Source organism: Sus scrofa, chromosome 14, assembly GCF_054392235.1.
Source record: "Sus scrofa isolate SSC_HxYL_T2T_F1_AM1 chromosome 14, Sscrofa_HxYL_maternal_Yorkshire_Landrace_v2.0, whole genome shotgun sequence".
NCBI lineage: Eukaryota > Metazoa > Chordata > Mammalia > Artiodactyla > Suidae > Sus > Sus scrofa.
In genome coordinates this window covers 54,730,779-54,745,899 of record NC_139396.1, presented here as the reverse complement: position 1 = coordinate 54,745,899, position 15,121 = coordinate 54,730,779, and the positions used below count along the sequence as shown (strand labels likewise).

At 43.4% G+C, this 15,121-nt stretch overlaps 1 pseudogene; it reads right to left on the bottom strand.

Moving 5' to 3' along the window:
- Positions 1–9,077: 9,077 nt before the first annotated feature.
- On the bottom strand, positions 9,078–10,828 carry LOC100154109 (small ribosomal subunit protein uS17 pseudogene; annotated as a pseudogene).
- Between the last annotated feature and the right edge of the window lie 4,293 nt (positions 10,829–15,121).

Here is a 15,121-nt window from a genome sequence, read left to right as displayed (position 1 = left end):
CAGATACGATTCAACCCCTAGCCTGGGAACCTCCATATGCCACGAGTGCAGCCCTAAAAAAAGAAAAAAGAAATCTGTTTAATTTTGCCAAACCCAACTTTTCTCAGGATTCCACATAGCCATTGTTATGAGTTGAATTGTGTCCCCCCTAAAATTCAGATGCTGAAGTCTTAACCCCCAGTATCCCATAGTGAGATTTTTTCTAAAAACAGGGTCATAGTAGATGTAATTAGTTAAGAGGAGGTCATACATACACAAAATACCCAGTAGGAGGAAGTGCATTGACAATAGCAATATCCTTTCTTTAGCCATTTGTCCTCTCTTGGTCATTCCTGCTTATTCCACGGATCCTGCCCAGTGGGTTTGCTTTTCTTGTTGGGCCCTGCATCTTAAAACTTCCTTTCAGGAGTTCCCATCATGGCGCAGCAGAAGCAAATCTGACTAGGAACCATGAGGTTATGGGTTCCATCCCTGGCCTCACTCAGTGGGTTAAGGATCTGGCGTTGCCCTGAGCCGTGGTGTAGGTTGCAGCGGTTGTGGCGTAGGCCAGCAGCTGTAGCTCCACTTCGACCCCTGGCTTGGGAACCTCCATATGCTGCTAGTGCAGCCCTAAAAAAAGCAAACAAAACAAAAGCAAAACAAAACAAAAAACTTCCTTTCAGACACATGAGTTCCCAGTCACATAAAGAGGTTGGAGCCTGGCTCCCCCCATTCCCTCCCAGGCTCCTCCTTCCAGGTCCAGGCAGAGCCCCCAGGCAGTCCCACTGGCAAGTGAGGGGTTCATAAGAGTAAGATCTACCATGAGAACAAGACTTTGGGACATTTCTAGTTTTGATATAAGCAGCATAAAAGAGGGAATTCTGCATGAGCCATGTGGAGAGAACATAGCTGACAGGAGACTGTGCTCAGTCCAGGGTCTAATAACAATTAGCTGTGTGACTAGCAGGTTTCAGAACCTCTCTGGGCTTCAGTTTTCCCATTTTGAAACCCAGCTATTTTCAGGGATCCTCTTTCCTTTAAGAGCTAGACGAGATTGATATGGATATGCTTTGTACAAATTGGTAAAAAAATGTCATGCCCTCTCAAGATTTCTGTGAGATCCCAGGAATACATTCCTTTTGTTCTTAGTTCTATTTAGGAATCACCTTGATGGCCTGCCTGCTCAGGGAGTCCTTTTCTACACTGGGACAAACAGATGAGGGGTTTAGCTTTTTACTCAGTCTCTACAAAGCTAACTGCTCACACAAGATATTGTGTCCATGAGCGATTGCATTGTGCTTGCTTCCCACCATTGATTCTCCCCATGGTGAACCCAATTTTCTGGAAACCATTGCCCAGCACAACTCAAAGTGTGTGAATGTGATGCCATTTCTGGTGAGCACGTGATCCAGCTCTGGCCAATCAGAGCATTCTATATCCCTGACCACAGTGATTGGTCCAAAGATGGTCACATGATCTTAGTCCATCACATGGGTCTTTTTTTTTTTTTTTTTTTTGCTTTTTAGGACTGCACCTGCGGCATATGGAGGTTCCCAGGCTAGGAGTCTAATTGGAATTACAGCTGCCAGCCTACACCACAGCCACAGCAATGCCAGATCTGAGCCGCATCTGCAACCTACACCACAGCTCACAGGCAACACCAGATCCTTAACCCACTGAGCAAGGCCAGGGATCAAATCCACAACCTCATGGTTCCTAGTCAGATTCGTTTCCACTGCTCCATGACAGGAACTCCAGCCCTGGGTCTTTGTAGAGAAAACTATTGGGAATCAATACCTGAGAATGAACCCAGGGGGAAAAAAAGATATAAAAAGATATACATTGTCAATGACATTATTTAAGGCTGTGGACCCAGCCATGCCTGGTGTATTCAATTTCATAAGCAAATAAACACTCCTAGCTTGTTTTTTCTTAATCCAATTTGAGTTGTATTTCTATCACTTGGCAGGAAGAGACCTAATACTAAGCCTTACTGAACACTTGAGAGAGTAAATGAGTTTACAGCACCGCAATGCAAATAACAGAAATTCGGTATTTGATATTCTTGTTTCTAAAAGTCCTTTGTTTTGTTAACTCAGGTTCTCCCTGCCTCTGCCATGTGGCTCACTGTGCTTCATCCCAAATTTGTTTATTCCTTGCATAAAGTGGTTCAGCTACTCCTTCTGCAGTATCCTTCCCTCCACAAGAGGTTGTAAAGGTATTTCCCTAAACAAAGAAAATTTCTTCCTTGTTGAGAAAATAAAATTTTCACTTTGCTCCGTATAAAGAGAAGAGGTTGGACAAGACCTCCTCTTTCACTCCATGTTCCTTAAAAACTCTGGAGTGCAACACATAACAAAGCCACTGAAATTGTGGCCTCAGAGAATGTTTTTCAAAATGCAAGTCATAACCCATAAGGGGGTTTTGAAATCAATTTACTGGGTCATAACCAGCATTTTTTAAAGATGAAAGAGAATAAAACAGAGCATAACAGAATACATTGGACACAATAGAAGTCAGTAGTGGTTCATGAAACCTTTATCTCAATTATAAATACATATGTACTGTATACATACTGTACTGGATATAGTTTAAAATGTATTTCTTACTGTGCTACAAAAAGTATGAAAACTAATGGTGTAACTCAGTGCTCACTGATGGGGAAAGATGTCAGTAAGTTTAAAAACCTTAGTATTTTGGAGTTCCCGTCGTGGTACAGTGGTTAACGAATCCGACTAGGAACCATGAGGTTGCGGGTTCGGTCCCTGCCCTTGCTCAGTGGGTTAACGATCCGGCGTTGCCGTGAGCTGTGGTGTAGGTTGCAGACGCGGCTTGGATCTCGCGTTGCTGTGGCTCTGGCATAGGCCGGTGGCTACAGCTCCAATTCAACCCCTAGCCTGGGAACCTCCATATGCTGCAGGAGCGGCCCAAGAAATGGCAAAAAGACAAAAAAAAAAAAAAAAAACCTTAGTATTTTAACATGGTCTAATTTTTTTTTTTTCTTAAGGGCCACACCCATGGCATATGGAGGTTCCTGATCTAGGGGTTAAAGCAGAGCTACAGTTGCCAACCTATACCACAGCCACAGCATCCCCAAATCCAAGCCGCATTTGCGACCTACACCAGAGCTTACAGCAATGCTGGATCCTTTACCCACTGAGCAAGGCCAGGGATCGAACTCGCAGCCTCATGGCTCCTACTCAGATTCATTTCTGCTGTGCCACTATGGGAATTCCTACTGTCATCTAATTTTTGTCCAAAAAAGAGAGAAGGAGAGAAGGAATAAGATGCAGATGTAGATATAAATGTATCTGGACAAAATATGAAATTGTATATACCAAAAGCCTAAATAATAATCCCTGGGGAGGGGGGGTTATGGTGGGTTTTTTGTTTTTTTTTTTCACAAGTATACTTTTTAAAAATCTTATGAATAGAAATAATTCTCATCTTTTCCCTATTTTTATGCATAGATGGACCTAGAGCATATTATACTGAGTGATATGTCAGACAGAGAAAGGCTAAGAAATAAAAAGACAGAAATACTGTATGACATCACTTATATGTGGAATCTAAAAAATAATACAATGAATCTATATCTAAAACATGTATACTTTTGAAAATCTAATTTTAAAAGTACATATGTTACTTTTATAGTCAAGAATTTCTGGAGTTCCCATTGTGGTTCAGCAGAAACAAATATGACTAGGAACCATGAGGTTGTGGGTTCAATTCCTGGCCTCGCTCAGTGGCTTAAGGATCCTGCATTGCCGTGAGCTGTGGTGTAGGTCACAGATGTGGCTTGGATCCTGCATTGCTGTGGCTGTGGTGTAGGCTGGCAGCTGTAATTCCAATCAGACCCCTAGCCTGGGAACCTCCATATGCCGCGAATGCGGCCCTGAAAAGCAAAAAAAAAAAAAAAAAAAAAAAAGAATTTCTTAATGCTTATTTTTATTTTGAAAAGTAAATACACTTCTAAAAACCTCCTGAGAAAAGATATCTGGAAGAAACAGACCCAAAGAATAACAGCACTTTTATTTTTGGTGAATTCTTTTGTGTTTTCCAGTTTTCCCACAACCAATGAGTATGATTGTAAAAGGAAAAGAAAAAATGTTGGTTTTAATGCCATGATAGTTTGGTAGAAGAAAGAAGTTTGGGAAGGAAATTCAGAACATCCAAAAACACAGTAAAGGGTAGGGTGGAGTAGAGGGGCTCAGGGGTTGGAGGCTATGCAAATCCTTTGAATGGATTTTCCACTTCAGTGAGTTCTTTTCTTCTTTTAGCTACTGTCTGATGAAGTATATGTTAGAGTACAGCCATTATGTATTCCAAATGTCATATCCCTCAACACCTGTTGGAAAGAGCATATTTTATTGGGAAAGAAGTGTCACTGAAGCTAAGGGAAAGAAAGACAGTTTCTACCACAGTGCCAGAAGTCGGGCGAATGCTAGACAAGAAACAGTTGTGTGCTTCTGAGGCTGTCCTTGCACAGAAAGCAGACAGCGGCAGGGGACAAAGCCAAAGAGAAAAGGCAGAGAAAGTCTCTTCAAGGAAGATATTGTTAGGAAGTTGAAAATTGGGCCACTGCATCCAGACTGTCTAAACAATGATGCCTGAGAGAAAAGTAAGAGCAGGAAAATTGCCTCCCAAATGGTTAGCTGCATTGTGAGTTCAAAATTGTAAGTTATGAAAAGAAATCATAGGGAAAACATGGGGGGGGAGGGGAGAGACAGAGGAAACAACAGTGGTAAACTACATTCTCACTCATCACTTTTCAGAAAAGTGGGAGGGGGGGATGCAGCATGGGAGAAGCAATGCATTTGGAGTCAGATAAACAAAAATATGGACATTTCAACTTTGTCTTGGTAATGATCAATCTGGCGAGGCTTGTCTACTATGCTGAGCACTCTGGGGAAGAAACTGTGGTGCCTGAGTTTTGAGTTTAGAATAGGAAGCTATTTGTTCTTCCCTCTTATTTTCAGAGGCTTACCCTTTTCTCTTTGTTTCTGTGTGCACCCTGGGGATGGCAACTGATATTTACTTTTTTGTGTGCATTTGTAAAGTAATGTTTGCACATGGGTTAGGAAAAAATTCAAATAGGACCAAAGGCTACCCAGTGTAAAGTAAGTTACACTTTATGCTAGACATCTTCTGCTCACCCCTCTAGATTCACTTTCCACTTCTCTGGCACCAACAGGCTCTTGTGCCCTCTGGCTTCTAGGTGGATTGTGCCCCTGGGAGGCACTAGCAGGAGATCAAAGGAAAGTAGTGGGGGTGGGGAGTATTTAGGGCATCCTCCCTGCAAAGTTGCCTCAGACTGGCTGTATCCCTCAAATGCAGGCCATTGCTCCACTCAAGGAAATCTTCCCAACATGACCTTTCTCCTTTAAGGGGCTGGTAACCATTCTTTCCTCTTGTCCCTTAGAAATGGCCATGGCTTCATTGATCCTGGCTTTTGGTTGATAGACTTTCTTTTGTGTTCCATTATACCCACACCTGTGTAAATGGTCCCTTTGTAAATAAACTCTTCTCATATCACATTAATTTGAATCCTGCTCTGACTCATACAAACCCCGTACCTAATCCCTCTTATGTACTATTGTTCCCCTACTTTAAGGTAACCATTGGTGCAATTTCATGTGTGTCATTCTAATCTCTCTTTCCAACAAAAAGTTAGCATATGATATACTTTGTTTTCCTCTCTTTTTAAAACTTAATGCACCTTGAAGATTTTGAGTAATGTCTTCTATTTTCACAACTTCTGCCTAATCCATTCCCCACTTTTTTCCACCATGCTCTATCTTTTGGGAAGTTGACCTGTAGGGATTGCATTCATGCATTGCCTTGCTCTGAAGCATCTCATTGGGCTTTGCCAATTGGAGGCAAGCTATAGATGGAAGGCACTGACAATAGATAAGAAGGCAAGAGGAAAGTGTTCCTTGGGTATCTATTCTTTCTGCTTCCTCTGTGCTAGGTTGCTATGGTGGATTGCTTCCTTCTTTAGAAGGCTACAGCTTTGTTGCTGGACAGCTATCTTCTACAGGTTATTCTCATTCTACTAACTGCTCGCTTTCTTTGTCCCTTCAGGTCTAGAGTTGGGAATAACTCCCCACTGTTGCCAGCCTTGAATTATATTGCGCAGTCCCCCGTTGGTTTCCTCTGACTTTGCCTATACCTTTGGAAGTAACCCTTTAGTTAAACTATCCTCAACTAGCCCCCTTTGACTCTTATCATCTCTGTCTTCCTGAAACCCTGATAACATCTGTGTCATCTCATAGCAATAGATATAACATGACCTCATTCTTTTTTTAACAACTGAGTAGTATTGCAATGTAAGAATGTAGCATTTATTCAACCAATCCCTATTAATGGATATTTGAGTTGAAACTAACACTTATTTACAACCTGCTATGTGCTTGGCAGGTCTATTTTTACATTAAATTTCTCCTTTGGTCCTCAATCCACCCTATGAGATAAGTATTACAATTACATACATTTTTGAGCAGAGGAAATGGGTTTGTAGAGGTGATGGCTTTGACTCAAGGGGACAAAGACAGTAAACATAGACACGGGATTTGAACCCAGCTTTGACTCCAAAGCCCATAGCATACTGGATCCTGGTGTGACTCCTCCAGTCATGAAACATACTTGTGAGAGTATATTTCAAATAGGCTCTGGGGAGACTGGGACAGGAAATAACCCTTCAGGTAGAAATGAGTTAAACTAGCTCTTTCCAGCATAAGCGACAAAATTTCAATTCAGATAAACTTAAGGAAGACAGTAACAACAACCATAGTCACAGCAACCATAACCACAGCAACAAAATGTTACCTATAGACTCACATACATGGCATTTTGGGGGGATGGTGCCAGCCTCAAGCCCACCTGAATCCAGGCACACACACATATTTCATCAGAATTCAGTTTCCTTCTCTGTGAGCTGGTCTCATTTTCTTCTCTAACAGAAAGGGTTTTCCTGTGGCACAAAAACATGCTCTCTTATAGGGCCCAGGTCATATCCTACTAGCTCCATGACCTGAAAGGAAGTCCCCTTTCCTGGAATGACTTACTAAAACACACACACATACACACACACACAGACATATACACACACCCCTAGGAAATGATTCCAATTTGCCCAACAGGAATGACATCTTTACCTCTGATCCATTGACTATTCTCAGCAGGAAATGGGATTCTCCACTGGCCAGGCATGGGTGATGAGCTCATTCCTGTGACCCTAATAAGAATCCCTTGATCAGAGTGGGGTAGGACTTGGGAGTTCCCTTTGTGGCTCAGTAGAAACGAATCTGACTAGCATCCATGAAGACACAGGTTCGATCCCTGGCCTCGCTCAGTGGGTTAAGGATCCGGCATTGCTGTGAGCTGTGGTGTAGATCACAGACGCAGCTTGGATCTGGCATGGCTGTGGCTGTGGTTGTGGTGTAGGCTGGCGGCTACAGCTCCGATTCAACCCCTAGCCTGGGAACCTCTGTATCCACAGGTGTGGCCCTGGAAAAAAGAAAAAAAAAAAAAAAGAGTAGGGTAGGACTACTTCCCCACTGGAAATCCACATTCTGGATAGGAATAAAACAACACAGGTCCACTTCATGAGGTCTTGGATCTAGGCCCCTACCATGATTGTGGATGATCCATTAACATTGATCTCAGGTCTCTGCAGTCAACAGAACATCATGTTACTTGAATGAAATGACTCCAGTGTACATCACGGATGAAAATAGACTGTTTCCTGTCGGAGAAGAAGGAATTGGTTGAACAAACTTTTGGAGAGCCAAACTTTAGAGCTCTATTTTAGAAAGCACTCATTTAAAAAATAGTGTATATATATATATACACACACACACACATCTATAGAAATGGAGGATGTTGATATTTTATTACATGAAAAGGCAGCATGCAAACAGGATGGATTGTGGGGGCTCCCACCCCTACCTGTGTGTTAAAATCACCTGGGAGTTTTATTTTTATTTAGTTGAAAATTCAGTGATGCCTAATATTTGTCACTGAGTCTGCAGAGCTGTGCAGTCTTCTATTATTTGAAACCTTTAGTAAAATGCTATTGCACAAAATCTTACCAGCCTGGATGTGAATTTCTTTTATAGAAGAGGGAGGAGGTAAAATCAAAAAGGCCAAAAATTGTTGCCAGTATCTCCTGGTTTAGGCCAGACTCCAGGAGGGGATGTGTTAATTTCTTCTTCACTGCAGCCATTCAGAGGTAGGCTGGGTCAGGATGTTTCCTGTGAGCTGAGCAAATGTATTTTAGTTTTATACTCAGGCCTGGGGAGCAGGGTTCTTAGAGATGGGTCATTGTATTTATTTTAAAGCAACATTCCCTTTAGTGATTAACTTGTAGCAAAGGCAATAGAACATAAAGTAAAAGAAACAGATCTAATATGGACTCAGGTTTGTTCTTCCCTATTACAGATCTGATTGTGTGTCTTCTGTCTCTATATCCAAACTTTACTCTTCCTACAAGGCTACCCCAATCCAGTATGACCTCGTTGTAACTTGATTATATCCGCAAAGACTCTTATTCCAAACATGGTCACATTCACAGGCACCCAGGGTTTAGGACTTGGATATACCTGGGGTGGGGAGGGCAGAAGCGATACAATTCTACTCACACAGGTAGGAAGCAGGATAGTGTGTACTGAACAGGAAACTGTGAGCTACTTAGAAATCCTTGGGAATACCTGGCAGGGGGTGTTTTCGTACCTGGGATGGGGGTGGGTGGGTATTGGAGATACTGTATGTGGAGGTTTTTTTTTTTTTTTGCTTTTTAGTGCTGCACCCTGGGCATATGGAGGTTCCCAGGCTAGGAGTCGAATCTGAGCTACAGATGCCGGCCTACGCCACAGATAGTAAAGCCAGATCTGAGCTGCGTCTGCGATCTACACTGCAGCTCACGGCAATGCTGGATACTTAACCCACTGAGCAAGGCTGCGGATCTAACCAGCAACCTCATGGTTCCTAGTCGGATTCATTTCTGCTGTGCCACAAGGAGAACTCTGATTTTTTTTTTTTTTTTTAACTGGGAAAATAATTTTAATTTGTTTAGGGCAGTGGGCAGGGGTCCAGTCTTAGAACTTCTGGAACTGCTCCTTGGTGCCAGCAGCCTTGAGCTTGAACTCATGGAAGTGCACAGTCTTGCTCAGGGCCTGACACTCGCCCGCTGTGACCATGTCACTGATCTGGACGTCCCTGAAGTGGGGAAGGGGCATGGTCATGTTCTCGTGGTGCTTCCTAAAGCAGTTGTACTTCTGGATGTAGTGGACATCGTCTTGGCGGATGCCGATGGTCCTCTGCATCTTCACTTTGGTCGCCACGTCAGACAGGATCCACCCTTGGATGGAGATGTTACCAGGGAAAGGGCATTTCCTATCAATGTAGGTGTCTCAATGGCCTCCTTTGGTGTCTTGAAGCCCAGACTGATGTTTTTGTAGTATTGCGGGAGCTTCTTCTTGCCAGTTTCTCAAAGCAGGACCCTCTTTTTATTTTTAAAGATGCTCGGCTGATTTTGGTAGGCATGCTCAGTCTGAATGTCCCACCATCTTCCCAGCCACTTGAAAAAAACTCATATGTGTGTTGCAGAAACCATGGCAGTGGAAAGAGACAAGCGGCACTTGGAGATGTGGAATAGCCAGGTTTACTAAGCACCGGTGCGGGCTCAGAGGAGTTGCCTCCAGAGTCTGAGCACCAGGCTTTTGCTCTGGGTAGCTTTTATACAATACAGACTTCTGGGTCTTGTTTTTCCCACACAAGCAGTCCCAGTCCTCCCCCTTCCCTGAGCAGACAGAGTTCCTGCTTAAGAAGCTGAGCCAGCAAGATTACAAAAGCCAAACTGATAAGCAATGCTTGGAGCTCGGTTTGCAGTGCTGCTAGCAAAGACATAAGGCACATAGTTGCTACAAGATTCTAAGCAGGGTGGTATGGGGCGAGCAAAGCTGCTGTCAGGCTGGTAGCTGCCTCCTCAGCTGGGGGGGTTGTTTCTCAAGTAAAGCTGTTACTTCATGTGGATATGAAAGCAGAGGTTTCCCCCAGAAACCTAGAGAGGTTAAAATCTTACAAGTGGCTTAGAAATCCCTTGTTTAGGCAGGTCTTGCAGAGATAACCTAGGTTGCTCAACTGAACTGACAGCATGTGTGCACACGCACACACACACCCACGCACACACACCCCTTTAAGCATGAAGCAAGTGTGACAGAGGTCTGAAATAAGCAGCTGAATTTGGGATCATGAAACTGGATTCTCAGGCAACCTCTGCCACCAACAAAGTGTTTAAGTCCCTAGAGCTTCACTTTCAATCTTTGTAAAACCCCCCAATTCCAGTGTATCCCACTGCCCACCACTTGGTGCGATGGAGTGTGTAGAAATGGAAAACTTTATCTAGGGAGGTAGCTTGGGCCACACTCTAGATCTCCAGTGAGGGAAATTCACGAAGAATGTTCCCACAGGCCACACCACGTGCCCAGCTGGTGGGCCTGGTAGATCCCAGTCAAGAGTAAGAGGAGGACAGAGAGGTTAATGTGGCATTTTCTTCTCTTTGTTTACAAAGATTCAAAGTCACCACCCTCCCCCGGGGGGTGTAATTTGGAGAACTGGGTAGAAATGGGATGGGCCCACAGAGCCCTCCAAGGGCCCATGGAGCCAGCAGTAATCCTTTAATCTAAAGAAATGCGGGAATCCGTGGGGTTAGTGTAAACACACGTTATGCAGTGATATTTCATGCCGGCAGCAATTCATCAATAGATTGCCAAGTACCAGGTGTCACGGGAGCTCCAAGTTTTACTTTTGCCCCAGGCCCCACAATTTGTAAATCCAGTGCTGACATTTCAGCAAAAATACCCAGAAGGAGTTCTCTGGGTGCTAGAAGCAACACAGACAAGTCTATTAAAGATATTCAGAAAATGATGACTTTTCTGAGAGGGTTTTAATGCCAGACATATGTAGTTCCGACTGAAATTCGAGTGTTGAGCAGATTTTGAGATTTCACTTCAGCTACCCCAGCTGGCGTCCAACACATTCCAAAATTTTTCTTCCACTTGATAGTCTATTTTTAATCCCTTCGGACGTCTTTCTTTTTGGCAAATTGGGAGGAGAGAATGCCTGTCGCTTCACGTCTTTCAGTTCCTATTTTGCATAAATCAACCCGAAATTAAGAATTAAACAATCACTTCATATCTTAGTTGTCAAATATTTCACTCTTGGGGAATGTATTTGCATATCAGAAAACACGTTGGCCTCTCAGTGTTTAGGGGATGCTTGAGAATATTGAGACTCCTAGAGATGTAGCCATGAGAGCAGAGGTAAGAAGGCGATCCATGGAGTTCTCTTGTGGCACAGTGGGTTAAGGGTCCCATGTTGTACTGTAGTCACCACTGTGGTGTGAGTTCGGTCCCTGGCCCCAGAACTTCCACCTGCCATGGTTGTGGCCAAAAAAGGAAAAAAAAGTGATTCAGGAAGGTAGTAAGTCCGGGTCATGAGAGGAGAAAGAGGGAAGATTTCCAGACCTGATGAGGTCTTGATCTCAGAGAGACAGCAGTGAGTGATGGCTTGAAGTAAGATTTTAATTCTCTGCTCAGGAATGGAACCCAGGCAGCCTGGGTGAAGACCAGGAGTTCTAGACACTAGACTAGCTAGAGACTGAAAGCAGAATTACCCTAATTCTTGCCCCATGTTGAGTGTTTCAGGGAGGCAAAGACTGTAAAAAAAGTTTATTGTTAGAAACACAGTACCAAAACTGGGAGAGCACACAGAGACGTAGTCTAAGGCAGAAGCAAAGCAGTAATACGCATCCAAAAGAGCACCGGTGTGGGCATCCCCCTGCATGAGAAGTGGGCCAGAGAAGTGATGTAAACCACTTATATGGGGGCAGTTCTTCTGGGTCTTTGTTTTCCTTTAGCCAGTTATCTTGTTTTATCTTTTACAGCTGACCAGACCCAGGGCCCTCTCCGGTATGCATGCTTTCTTTTGGCCAAGATGGATTCCAAAGCAAGGCATGGTGGGGAGGTTATCTAGACTTATTATGGCCTGGTACCCCCTCCCTTTCTGACCCAGAGGGGTCTCTCTGCGCATGTGTAGTTGGGGTTTCCCTGACCACGAGGATGGGAAGTACCTGACTTCTTTTGGCTAAACAGGGCTTAGCCCATCTCTGATCCTGTCATTACCATTGTTTAACAAGTTTACAGGAGACAAGTACTAACTATTTGCCTTGTGCTTGTTGTTATTTCTATCTTGAAGTATACATAGAGGGCTGGTCGTAAATTTTATCCCAGAGCCCACCTATCTCCTACATCAGGAAGTATATAGACAAGAGGCTAGTTGTAAATATTTATCCTGTAGCCCATCTATCTCCTGCCTCAGTCTGGTCTCCTGCTTATCCCAGTCTACACTGACCTAGCTGGGATTCCCCAGAAGCAGACCCTGGAATAAAAGTTTGCATATATTTGGAAGGACATCCAGGCTATACTAGAAAGGGAGTGGGCATGTGAAACAGGGAAAGGGAAGTCCTCGGTGAGCAGGCAACTGCTACAGGCAATGGGGTTGCCCCAGCTCAGTCCTGAAGGGAACCCTGGGGGACTACAGAACACACTCTGGAGATGTCCTACCTGAGAGGCAAGGAGGTGAAGAATTAACCACAAACTCCCACTAGACGTTTTTTTGTGTACGTCTTTTTAGAGCCACACTTGCAGCATATGGAGGTTCCTAGGCTAGGAGTCCAACTGGAGCTGTAGCCAGCAGCATACACCACAGCCAACACAGGATCCGAGCTGTGTCTGCAACCTACACCACAGCTCATGGCAACGCCGGATCCTTAACCCACTGAGTGAGGCCAGGGATCGAACCTCCGTCCTCATGGATGCTAGTCAGATTCTTTTCCACTGAGCCATGACAGAAACTTCTAGACATTATATTTACATCTACTTCTGTGGGTGTTAACTTCTTGCATAAACAGGATGCTCAGTGCGAAGGCAGAAAGTAGGCCAGTAGCCCTGTGTTCCCAAACTATGCACCGAGGTACCCCAGGGTACCACAGAAAATTCACAGAAGATAAGGAGATTTTACATTTTTGAGGGAAACAGGGCAATACTTATCCAACACTATGTGAACTATTAGTTTGAGTCAGCTTAGTGTTATAGGTTGACTTGTGCCCCCCCCCCGCCGCCCCATTCATATGTTGAAGTCTTAACCCCCAGGACCTCAGACTGACCTTATTGGGTTGAAAAACTCTAGTACTGGTGAGCTCATTCTCTCCCTATGGAACATACCCCTTTATGAACAGAAAAGGGAAACAGCACACCTGAGCCCTTATGGGGTACTGGGCTCTATACACTCATTGTTTCACAGAGTCCTCCCAAATGTACAAAGTGGGCATTACCATCACCATTTATATATAGTACATGGTGAACATGAGGCTTGGAAAGGTGAAGTGACTTGACCAAGAGTTCATTGCCAGTAAAGGGCAGATCCAGGATTGGAACACAAGTATTTTCTATTCCAGAGCCCTTTTTATTTCCACTTCTCACATGGCTCTGACAGGTGGGTGTTAATAACAAAAGAAGTAAGAGCGAACATTTATTTAGAACTTCCTTTCTGCTAGGCATTGTGCTTCGCATGAACTACCAATTTTTTTTGTTTGTTTGTTTGTTTGTTTTTTCACCTAACTGGTTTTATTTGAATTTTTAATAAATTTTTATTAAAGTATAGTTGATTTACAATGTGTCACTTTCTGCTGTACAGCAAAGTGATCCGGTCATTCATATATGTGTGTGCATATATATATATTCTTTTTCTCCTCTTATCTTCCAACATGTTCTATGTCCCTGTGCTGTACAGTAGGACCCCTTTAGTTTTCATTAGAGTCCTGTGAGATTATCATCGAGGCTGTTCAGTGGTCAAGTCAGTCTGACTCCAGAACTCACACTTTTTAAAACAATGTTCTGCCCTGTATTTGCTCATACTGAGCCAAAAACTTCTTATTTTCTAGGCTCAGACAAAACTAGTTGAGTTCTTCTTTGCCAAGCTTGTTCCTGAAGGCTATATGAAGACAGCCCTTTGTTCTCTGCACAGGGCCGAACGCTTCTATTATTTTTCTCATCCCCTCTCATCCCCAGCCCCATATTCTGAACACAGTTCAGTTTATTTTCATCCTTCTGAAAGCATTTGCTGATGACTTAATGCTGCCCACAAAGGAAGCAGGAGGACACAAACTTCCTGTAAAAGGGAAGGTCAGATTCAGTCTTCAGACAACGGCAGGGAAATAATGGCTTCCAAACATCAGCACCTGGGACTGTGTGGCTGGGCATTTTGTAGACTGTGGAGGGTTATCTGTCAGCAGCGCCTTCTAAAGAGAAGTTGACATCATCATGTGATTATGATGACATCATAATCCTCAGCAGCTCAAAAGTTAGAGAGTAAAACAGGATTCAGATTGATCCAGTGTGACACAATGCCAAAGAGAAAGCATGTAAATCAGAACATGTGCAATAAATCTTCTGCAAGCCGGAACCCACCCCTAGGGCTATTGGAAGGATTAAATGAATTAATGTATGTAAAGGGCTTAGTAGAGTGCCTGGTGCTGAGCGTGAGATCAATAAATATTAGTTAGTATTAATATCTGCTGTGAAATGAACACTGCACTGCAAAAATGACTAATTCTTCCTGGGAATGAAGTGTCGAGAAATAAATAATAGTTGCCACTTAACTAGGACTCCTCATGTGCTCAGCCTTTACATCATGTTTTAATCCATGACCACCTGTGGTAAAGTTGTTTTCCTCATTGGAAAGAAAGGGAAACCAAACCTCAGCAAAGTCAGTCATCTTATCCAAGGTCATGCAGCTAAGTGGTTAAGAGGTTGGGTTTTAGAATCAAACAGGTCTGGCTTTGAACTCTGGTTCCACCACTTTCTGTATGACCTTAAATATGTTATTCAATCTCTCTGTGCCTCGGTTTCCTAGTCTGTAAAACAGGCTAAGGAAATACCTTCCTTAAAGACATGCTGTGAGAATTGAGTTAATATGTGTAAAACACTGAGATGCTATCTAGCACATTCTAAGCACTTTCAATGTCTATGTGTATGTGTGTGTATGTATATATTTGTGTGTTGGGGGGGATTTGAAAGAT